Raw genomic sequence first — 11,689 nt, forward strand, 5'->3', positions numbered from 1 at the left:
CGTAGACTTAATCTTTCTAATAATTTCCTCTATAACCGGCAAAGGGTAAACTGGGAACTTAGTAACAATATTCAGCTTTCTGTAATGGATAGCAAACCTCCAAGCCCTTTTATCCGAAGGAGGGAAATCATTCTTTTTCCTACATAGTACGACTGGAGTCGCGTACTCACTATTTATAGTCGTTATTATCTGGTTGTGCAGCATTTCCTGAATGTGTTCCTCAATTTTTTTTTAATCTTTCTCTTTATCATACCGGTAGGGTTTAGTCCTACAGGGTTTATCGGCCGTTAGTTATATATCATGCGTTACAATTTCACAATTACCAGGCCTTTCTGAAAACAAGTTTGAAAAAGTACTCACCACTTGCTGGATGGTTTGGCTTTCATGGCCATTCAAATGGCTAAGGTCTACCTGCGGTTGTTCCACTGGCTCCACCACCCTCCAATCCATTTCCAGCATATTTAGAATTCTCCTGAAAATTTAGTTTGGCTTTCGTGGCCTTTAAAAACTCCATGCCTAAGATGACTGGACTGCAAATTTTTCGCCACAAAAATTAATACTTTGAGGCTCTCATCTTTTACCTGTATTTTTAATGATAATTTCCCGATACATTGACAGGTTTTTCCTTGCGCCGCTATAATTTCTGTGTTTTTATTTTTAAATAATCGTAACCTATTAAAATTTATCTTGAAAAATGTATCACTCATAAAATTACCTTCTGCCCCTGTATCAATGAGGGCTTCTACCGGTACATCGCCAACCAGGACTTGTATAATCGGTAATTGTGAATTCTTTACCACGACCGTATTTAGGTATCTTCTTGAGGGTTTTTTTTTAAAACTTCCGGGGTCCGGGTCCTCGCTTTTACAGGCCCCTATACTCGTTTAAAGCTTTCCTTTCAACTTCAGTCTTCTTGGTACGCGGACGGTTGTTTTCAAATTTCCTTTTTTTGCCTTGACCTTCGAGCTTCGATGAGTTGGCTTGATAGCTCTTTCCCCCATAAGAGCGATTTGTGTTTCCGGTCTGTTGATTTGAGGATTGCCTTCGAAGACCTTGAGAATACAATGCCCCTCTAGATTTTTCCGCTATTCTGCGGTTTTGGAACTTGACCGCCAACTCGAAGAGTTCCTGCAAGATGCTTGGATTTCGAATTTCGAAGTAATCTTGGGCAGCAGGTAGCAATCTTGGTAAGATTATTTCAATTATCTCCGTGTCAGGTTTCTTTCCATACAGCATATCCGTCAGCTTAACTTTTCACAGAATAAAGTCCGTCAACTCTTCTATATTACGTTGATAAAAACTATACAGCTCGGCTTCTAGCTTTGCTTGGTCTTTCACTATGGGGAATGCCTTTAATAATGATATTTTGAAATTTTCAAAGGTATATGTTTGGCCTCCGAATTCTCCTAATAAAAATTTCTCTATACTCTTTCACCATAGTGAGGCCTGTCCTCTAAGTGCAGACGTGGCAATGGCAACTTTTTGTCTTTCAGGCACAGGGTATAACTGGAAATGATTTTCGAGGCCTTCTAAGAATATCGCCACCAAATTTTTCCGTCGAAATTTACGTTTGGCTTGATAGATGCTCTCATCGTTTGGATCAGGTATCCAAATCCTTCTAACTGGTTCGCCATTTCTTGTTGTTGGAGTTGTACAGGAGCTTCCATCCAGTTTTTGGCCATCTCAGTTCGTAAGGTGTTCGAGCGCCAATATAATGTTGCGTCAGCAACAGTAGTAGTGACTGCTATGAACTGTAAATTACACAAACTCGTAAGAAGGGTTTAAATCCCTTTTTATTCCACTTTAGAAATCACAGATGCGTTCACTTGACGCTCACAAACTACGCCGACCCGGCGGTGTAACAAAATAGAAAAATACAACTAAAAATAAATGACAGGATGAATAAATAACGAGGTCACTACCTACGAGGCTCTATAATCGTAACTAACTTAACCGCGTTCTAAGATACAACTGAGATTCAGCAAACTTACTGATTAAGAAGTTGAAAGATTCAACGAACTGCCGAAATAGGCACACAGGCCGAAACGCGCTGTTCTTAAAATTTCTACCTAGCAACCTTAACGCTCGCGATTCAAGAAGCACACTTACAATCTCGTTTCCCTTCTATTTAAACTCAATTTACTTCTGCTAAAATTTGAATACTCTGCGCGTTCTACTACAATTTACATACTCTGGCATTGGCAATTCTAGGGGAAAGTAAAGGCTTGACAGGAAAGATAGCTTAAACTTAAAATAAATGTTAGTTAAAATAAATATAAACCCTACAAACATTTGTAATGCACTTTTACACAGATCCACTTTTGCACTGATACCTTGAAAACATTTAAAGACACTTGCATATTATTGTGCAGAGGGATCTTTAATGTACTGAGCATGTATCATTTACTGATGCTTGTTAATATAATTTAAAGCAGTTTTCACAGTAATACTTATCGGAATTTATTTTTCTTACGTATATCGACTATGCAACAAGGTAAAAAACATCACCGTGCTTTGATAGCTTGATGATGATCTTCGCCACCAGACGACGCTACTTAGTCGAAAACGTAAATTATACTTAAGCGTCTACAGGGGTATTTCAAAGTGGAATTCTATTATGATTTGGGAAACAGTTGAGGTAATGATCAGGGTGCTCAATTTTGCCTTCAGATACATAGGTTAATGATGTCTAATTCCTAGTTCCGCTGATATGCCGGAATTATCATGCGAACTTGCTCGACGTGATCCGGCTCTCTGAAGTAGTGTCGTTCGACGCTTGGCTATAGCATTTCTTCACTGACTGCTGTCGTTGTTGAAGGAGCGCTGAGGGTGAGGTAAAAAACGTAACCATTGCCACGTGGGTGGTGTGTTGAGGTTTCAACACATTGGTTTGGAGGAGTCTTGATTTGCTCTCCTGTGTCTCGTGAGTTCATAACGCCTCCTGATTTGTGGTGAGAATATTACACAGCATTTTTGATAAACAGTAATATAATATGAAAATTAAGACGAATAAGATAAATTATATACATTATTTCACTATATACAAGTCCCGATAGCATTTTAATATTCGTAAATTAGGTAGGAAAATTTGTGTCAATCATATGAGCTACAAAAGGTCTTAGCATTCGATCTTCGTATAACAGCTCATAATGGAAGGTACCGAAATAGCTCAGAGTTTCGCACTCAAGGGCTTTCGTGAAAAAGCGTTCATTAGTTCGTTTAAGATATTTGTCTAGAAAGTCCAACTTGAGGTCTTTATGCTGCTGGTCGTTACGCTCGTAATAGTGTGCATTAGTCATCAGAAGTAGAAACTTAGTTTGTACAATTCGCAGTTTGCCGATGTCTTTATCCGTAACCGCAGCCCAGGCAGTTAGGATGAGCCTAATAGTTTGAAGTATAAATAAGTTGTTTTCTTATTCAGGTTCTCTCTGGAATTTTTTCCTATGATTGAGAAAAGCATGTTAATAACACATAACGCCTTTTAACGTACGTAGTTCACGTGTTCAGTCCAAGTCAGTTTGTCGTTTAAAACTATTAAGTACTTTGCTTGCTTTACAAGCGGCACAGGCTCGTTGAAGAGAAGTAGTTTTTCCGTGATTGGTTTACTTCTTTTCTTTCGTCTGATTACCAGAATCTGTGATTTAGTGGCATTGATCGCAACTTTCCATCGTCGGCACCAGTTCTCTATTTTAGAGATTTCAGCTTGGATTTTCCTGATAGCGTGGTTAATGTAAGCCGATTTTACAGCCAGGGCTGTATCGTCTGCATAACATGCTAGCAGCGATGATGAGCAATGTGGCTTGGGAAAATCCGAAACATAGAATAGGTAGAGCATCGATCCGATCATACTTCCTTGTGGTACGCCAGCATGTATGGGTGTTGCTTTAGAGATAAAATTTCCGACGGAGATTTCGAAAGTTCGAGTGGTCAGGAACGAATGCAGCAGAAGAATATGTTCCCTGCTGAAGTTTAGATGAATTAACTTGGAGATGAGCCCCTCATGCCAGACGCGGTCAAATGCTTTGGCCACATCTAACATGAGGAGTGCGACTTGAAGTTTAGAATGCAGAGCCGCCCCAGCAAATTCTGTTATCCTGATTAATTGCTTGTTGAGAGTTGTGGTCTGAATCCAAATTGCTCTGGGGAAAGTAGGTGAAGGTAAGTCAATATTCTTGCAAAGATGATTCGCTCAAACAATTTCCCAAGACCTGGTAGGATACTAATAGGTCTATATCCCTTGGGTATACACTGATCTTTTCCAGGCTTGGGAATCATGATGATTTTCGCTCTTTTCAACTGGGAAGTATAATTATATAAGTAATAATATGAAAGGAGGAAGTATAATTATAATAGTTGAATAAACAAGCATTGAATATTGCGGAGAGTTTTGTTATCATGTTCGTGGGCAGGTTTCTCAGAGCAAAATTAGAAATTCTATCAATTCCTGGTGTTTTTCTAAATTTTAGTTCTAGTTTCTAGTTCCGCTGATATGCCGGAATTATCATGCGAACTTGCATGACGTGATCCGGCTCTCTGAAGTAGTGTCGTTCGACGCCTGGCATTTCTTGACTGACTGCTGCCGTTGTGCATGGAGCGCTGAGGGTGAGGTAAGGGACGTGACCATTGCCACGTAGGTGTTGAAGTTTCAACTCATTGGTCTGGAGGAGTCTTGATTTGCTGTCCTGTGTCTCGTGACTTGATAACGTCTCCTGATTTGTGGTGAGGATGTTATACAGCATTTTTTACAAACAGTAATATAATATGAAAATTAAGGTAGGGTACGAACTGCGCGAAATTTGATCGAAGATCCTCTCCCCCTTTTATCTAATATACGAACTGCGCGACGCTTCCTGTCCCCTCTTTCTTTACCAAGAAGATTGGGCGCTACAAAAAGTCATTTATCGCCATTAATGGGACATTTTATTGAGACTGCAAGCCTCTGTTTTTGTTTATCAGTATTGTAAAAATTGTGCATACAAAACAAATATTAATTTAAAGTCTGGCGTGTGCTAAAGTAAAAATTAATTTCTTTTACACTCATTTTCAAGTTTTATAATACTGAAAAGAATAATGAGCCAGATCTTTTTTTTATTCTCTGTAAGAATTAAAAACTTTCCAAGTTGTAGATTTTAGTCGCTGATATATGTATATATCAGTTTTGAATAATAAACTTGATAGATTAATGACATACACAAAACGGATACATAATTAACCTATCATATATCGGATTTGTAGCGCACCTTAAATAAGTTTCTTGTCTACATAAATATTAACAAATCATCTTAGATAGCAGAATGGTTTTAACTATCAAATTTACCATTTTAGGTAAACAGTTCTAATTTAATTTAAACAACTCTCTTTATTAAATCTAAAAATTGGATTTCTTAAGTGGTTCTAAATTTACACTAATATTATTGCAATATATTGCCGTATTAAGCTTTCCATTTTTAGTCCTTGGAATTATTTAACTATTTATGTTTTATTATTTATGGTTATTTTAAGTTTATTTAACTTTCTTACAAATTCCATATTTTATTACTTAATGTTTGACAGGCGAAAGCTTGATCGTTAAGATGTCACCGAAAAAATTAGAAAACTGTTTTAACCAACGAAACAGATATCGTTTGAAATCTCGAGAATACTAGAAACGTTTAAATATTTATTCCGTTTTCCAGTTACTCCACCTGATGTACTTTTTCATACATTTAATTAATAAATTGATAATTATGAGCGTCTGCAGAATTTTCATAATTAATAAAAAAATCTAACTCTCTTATATTCATATCTAGGGATTTTCAGTTCCCTTTTAATCCGTTCCTTTTTCACATATTGTTGCACTGTATTCAAGTTTCATATGTATGTTATCATAATAATTAAAATTTATTTACAATTTATACGTCAGAGCTCCAAACGCATACTAATGTTGTTATAATAGATTTCATGCTAAGCTTTTATTCAATTTATCTATTAATTTCTGCAAACATTTACATGATTACTTTAATTAACAAAAATATTTCTGGCACACTTTGATACGGTTTGGTTTGGTTTATTAGGTTACGGCAAAGCACTCGAGGGCTATCTGCCTTAAGGAGGGATGCCTTCGTGGAGGCATTTTTAAGGGAAACTGCCTCGTATACACGTTACACATGGGGAAAACCACGAGAACACCCATGCAACCAGCCCGTTCGCGGGATTCGAACCTCAGACCGAACTACCAGTGTTCAGCGACGTTACCGCTGGTGGGCCCACTTTGATACAGAATAATCTTTTGCATGCCAGTGAGCTATACCAAATTTTCCAGTCTAGTTCAGACATCATGACTATTATTGATGTCATTTTATAAAAAATACGATTGGTATGCTTTATAATTATTTAATTTATGATATTATTATAATATTACTTGCTGTAATATTGTAATTAATGAAAGACGTTTGTAATGCTAATATGTATGTTTACTAATACCTTTTATTTTCTTTGCTCTCGCTTTATTACTTCACTTACTCGTGAGAAAGCGCTCATTAGTTCGTTTGAGATATTTGTCTAGAAAGTCCAACTTGAGGTCTTTATGCAGCTGGTTATTACGCACGTAATAGTGTGCATTAGTCATCAGACGGAGAAACTTAGATTGTACAATTTGCAGTTTACCGATGTACTTATCCATAACCGCAGCCCAGGCAGGTGAGGCGTAAGTTAGGATGGGCCTAATAGTTGAAGTATAAATAAGTTTTTTTCTTATTCAGGTACTGTTTGGAATTTTTTCCTATGATTGCGAAAAGCATATTAATAACACATAACGCATTTTCCCGTACGTAGTTCACGTGTTCAGTCCAAGTCAGTTTGTCATTTAAAACTATTAAAAACTTTGCTTGCTTTACAAGAGGCACAGGCTCGTTGAAGAAAAGTAGTTTTTCCGAGATTGGAGTACCTCTTTTCTTTCGTCTGATTACCAGAATCTGTGATTTAGGGGCATTGATCGCCACTTTCCATTGTCAGCACCAGTTCTCTATTTGAGGGATTTCAGCTTGGAGTTTCCTGAAAGCGTGGTTAATGTTAGCCTATTTTACAGCCAGGCCTGTATCGTCTGCATAACATGCTAGCAACGATGATGAGCAATGTGGCTTGGGAAAATCCGCAACATAGACTAGGTAGAGTTGAGTTTAGTTTAGTTGACGAGTATGCTGTAACCCTCCTGGCCGACAATAATTGGTCTCATGGTTAACGCAGCACACCCGACGCAGACAAACAACAACAACAAAAAAAACAGACAATAACAAGAATAGGTAGAGTATCAGTCCGATCGTACTTCCTTGTGGTACGCCAGCAAGTATGAGTATTGCTTTGGAGATAGAATTTCCGACGGAGACTTGGAAAGTTCGAATGGTCAGGAACGAATGCATCTAAATGTTTTTTGAGTAGGTCTTTAATTTCAGAAGGCGTGGCGAGGGTGGGGATGTTTCGCGCGTTTAGTGTGTTCAGCCAATCACAGACCTTAAATAATATGCTGAGTTCCGAATGATCATCGCGTGGCCAGGGGTTGGGCGTGAACTGATTTTTCAGATAATCTGCAAAGATGGCGGATTTCTCATCGATAGTAGCATAGATTTTGTCATTGCAGTAGATAGGTCGGTTACATGAGTATTTTTGCTTGAATGTTTTTATGGTGTTCCAGAACGATCCGTCCGTGACGTCTAGGGATTCCATCTTTTGTTCCCAGAGGAATGCTTATGTTCCTTGATTAATTTCTTTATCACTCTATTTTATTCAGGCCACGCTTGATGTTAAGATCCCATGTCACGTGATATCTTTTCCTCAGCCAATTCCTTTCCCGGATTGCGTTTCGGATGTGTGAAGGGCGTTTGATAATTTTATCTGAGACTAAAACCTTCTCAGAAGCTTCGTTGATGGCCTCAAGAATTTTAGTAGTGAATAAATTAACAGCAGAATCAATATCATTAATATTTCTTAAGGAGCTGGTATCTGGGTGTCAGAAGCTAGTAGATTTTGGGATACAGCCCTTGATATTTCGGACGTCACGTGACTCAGGTTTGGTTACTCCGAGAAAACAATAACTGGCACGTGATCTGAACTTAATTCATGCAAAACTTCCATGGCGACTGGTATTGAAGTCGTTGTTAGCAGGATATCCAAGATGTCCGGGTAATTTGTTGCTCGGGCAATAGGTAAATTTACCCGGAGCGTGAAGTGCTATCGGATGATTTGAAACAGTTGTGTAGTATTTTGCTATTAATGTTCGTTTTCCTACACATCCAGTCTTTGTGCTTGGCGTTAAAATCGCCAGCGGCGATTGTTGCAATATCCACAGGCAAGAGTTCGTTAAGCAACTCAGAAGTGAGTTTGCTTTTAGTTTAATGCACCCAGTTTAGGTGCATTATAAACTGCTGTAAAGTAGATATTTCCTATATTTGGTAGCGATGCACAGGCAGTTACAAGTTCATATCCAGGGTTGCGCTTTTACGTGATGAGACAGGATTGAATGTTTCTTTTGAAGTAAAGCATAACACCACCTCCTGTATGAGTAAGTCTGTCACATCTGTAGGACGCATAATTAGCAATATTTAGTCTTTGTCCAGGGGACGCATGCGTTTCCGAGATGGGTCAATAATGCTCACATCATGCCTGTTGAAGTACTTGTAGTGAGTAATAACGGAAGGCGGGGCCTGATGTCTATAGCAGGTAAACAGGTGTATGGCCCCGCCCTCTATTATCCAGAGAAACATCTCCCAGGGCCAAAAAGAATGCCGCTTCGGATGTGTATGTATTCTGAGTATAATATTATGCATAGCTAATGTTTTTTACATTGGTTACAATGGTACATGTGATACAGAGTGGCAACTTTGGTTTCCTCATAGAATTATAAAATTTAACACTTATGCATATATCATAAAATTATACAAATAATACAATAGATACGTACAACATAAACATGAATATAAAGATAGTCTTAAAAGTATACATGTTACGAAATATAAAAGAGTAAATAAATATATAGTAGAGTACATAGCTGCTTTGTCATGACTGCATTGCTATATCGTATAGCTGTTAGTTCATGATTTAAAGGCTTTTAACAGTTTTTAAAATGTTTATAAGTTAATTAGTTAATCATGTTCAGCTGAAAGCATTGTTACTGTTGAGAACGCTCAGATTATGGGTACATAAAAAAAATAAAATCCGTTATGAAATGATAGCTCAGTGAATATTTTAATTTAGCTTGGCTGACATATATCATTCCCCATCTTTGCTACTATAAATATATTATATTCCTATAAATTTTATTAATTGCCACACACTTTCTCATTATTAATTTTTGTGTACTGTATTGTAGTTGTTTGGTAGATGATTTGAGTCTGTCATTAGAAAATATAATGTTCTGGAGAACCTTCAATTCTACATCTCGCATTTATAAAGAAGGAGTTCAGACCCAAGTTAAGTAAGCATACACGACTAATGCTCTCTTTCGGTAGCGGTCCAATCGGCCGCTAACCAATCGATCGATCTGACGAGCCCCCCAAAAGGTCATATCAAGTGAGCACAGGAAGTCACATTTCACAACTTTTCCAGGAGGAAATATTGATGAGTCCATTATCCAGGGAGCCACCAAACCCGAAAACAGGATCAACAGGGCCACCAAACTGGCGATCTGTAATTGTTCAAATATATTAATGTTATCTCAAGCGCTCTCAGGGGGAGGCCGATGAAGAAGGATATGTACATCACAATATCGAGGCATCCACTGCCCGCCGGCCACCTCGAGCAATCTTCAAGACCCGCTCAGCTCCCCGAGTCGATCGACGGAGGCTTTGCCACCGGACAGCCATAAATATCAAACCATATAGCTCCACCACAACGTCAGGACAGACATGACAGTACCATACGGTTTCTGCCGCGCCTGAACCTACCTCCGAATGAACGGAGATTCTATGCTTGAATGCGAATGTATTCAAGCATAGAATCTCCATTATTCTCGTCTTATGTAGCCTTGCGGCTTTTATAAGCTCTGTTCTTTTAATCCCTAGGGAACATCAAATTTGTAAACTATCAACTAAATCCCAGCCGGGAAACGGATCAAGGTAGGTTGGCCGCGAAGCGCAAAGTCGAGCTGAGATAATCGTGTGACGAGAAGTATTCGTAACCAAAACATACATGTGCAAATATAGCGATATCAAGTTGCAGAAAAATGAACAAATAAACAAATAAATTGTAAATTAAAGATATTTACAACGAGAAATGCAGCAAAGTGTGTGCTTAAGTGACAAAATTGTGGTCCTTCATTCTACGAGCAGTAAATGGCCTTAGTGTGACATCTTCTGGAATGCATATGTAGTTTAAAGAAGCATTAAAATTGCCCGCCGTGCATTTTAAACCCTTATCATAAAATTTACTGTTTAATCTATGGAGGGTACTCATCAATGTATTCAAGTCAACATGCAGTAGTTTGTTTCTAATATAGAAATGTGCGTCTGTAATGGTGGGCAAGATTTTATTTTGTACAACTTGTAATTTGTGCAGGTCATTGCTCTTCGCCGTAGCCCAAACTAGTGAGGCGTAACACATGATAGGTCGCAAAATGGAAAGATAAATTTGTCGCTTCCTGCGTAAGTCTAATTTAGAACACCTACCAAATAGAAGATTCAGTTGCTGTGCAACACCTTTACTTTTCTTAGCTACATAGTTGATATGGGTGTTCCACGTGAGCCTTTGATTGAGATAAACGTCTAGATATTTGGCCTTGTCAACTGTGGGTACCCGCTGGCCGAATAGGTACAGTGGCTGAATAACAACTTTTAATTTCTTCCTGCGTATGATAAGCAGTTGAGACTTATCAGCATAAATAGAAATCCTACAGTTGGAGCACCATTCTTCAATATCAAATACAATATCTTGCAATTCGCTGATGGCTCTGTTAGGATTTATTGATTTAACTGCTACCGCCGTATCATCCGCATAGCAGGCGAGTAGCGTGTTCCTATTTAATTTGTCCCTTGGAAAATCCGCCGCATAGAATAAGTAAAGAATTGGCCCCAAAAATGGCCCCTGTGGGACCCCTGCTGAAATCATCTTGTAGCCAGAATGACTCTGTCAGCAGCTCAGAGTGAAGAATCTGCTTGTAATGTAAGAATGTGTCAGTAGGATAAGCTCTCTGGGAAGATTAAACTTGATTAATTTGTAGATTAAGCCCTCATGCCAGATGCGGTCAAATGCTTTGGCCACGTCTAGCATGAGCAGTGCTGTGCAGCTTTTATGATGGAATGCGGATCCTATGAACTCAACAAGTCTAATTAGTTGTTTCGCAGTAGACAGGTCGCTCCTAAAGCCATACTGTTCATCAGGTAGGAATTGCAGGTGTAGCTGAAATTTTTGTAAGATAATCCTTTCAGATATCTTGGCAAGATTGGATAAAAGACTAATCGGCCGGTGATTTTTTACTTTAGTGATGTCTTTAGCGGGTTTGGGAAGCAAAAATATTTTCGCACATTTCCAGCTTTTTGGGAAGTAGCAACACGTAATACAAGCGTTAAAAATGCCTATGAGTCTTGTAATGCCACTTTTAGGCAAATTCCTGATCATGAGATTCGTGATCCCGTCAATGCCAGGGACCTTCTTTAGATTACGTTTAGAGACAATCTTCGTAACCTCCTTAGGAGTAGTGAGCCCGCTAGCGTTAAGTGCA

Source organism: Stegodyphus dumicola, chromosome 4 (genome assembly GCF_044657685.1).
Source record: "Stegodyphus dumicola isolate Sdum_Otavi_A_Nest chromosome 4, ASM4465768v1".
Taxonomy (NCBI): Eukaryota; Metazoa; Arthropoda; class Arachnida; order Araneae; family Eresidae; genus Stegodyphus; species Stegodyphus dumicola.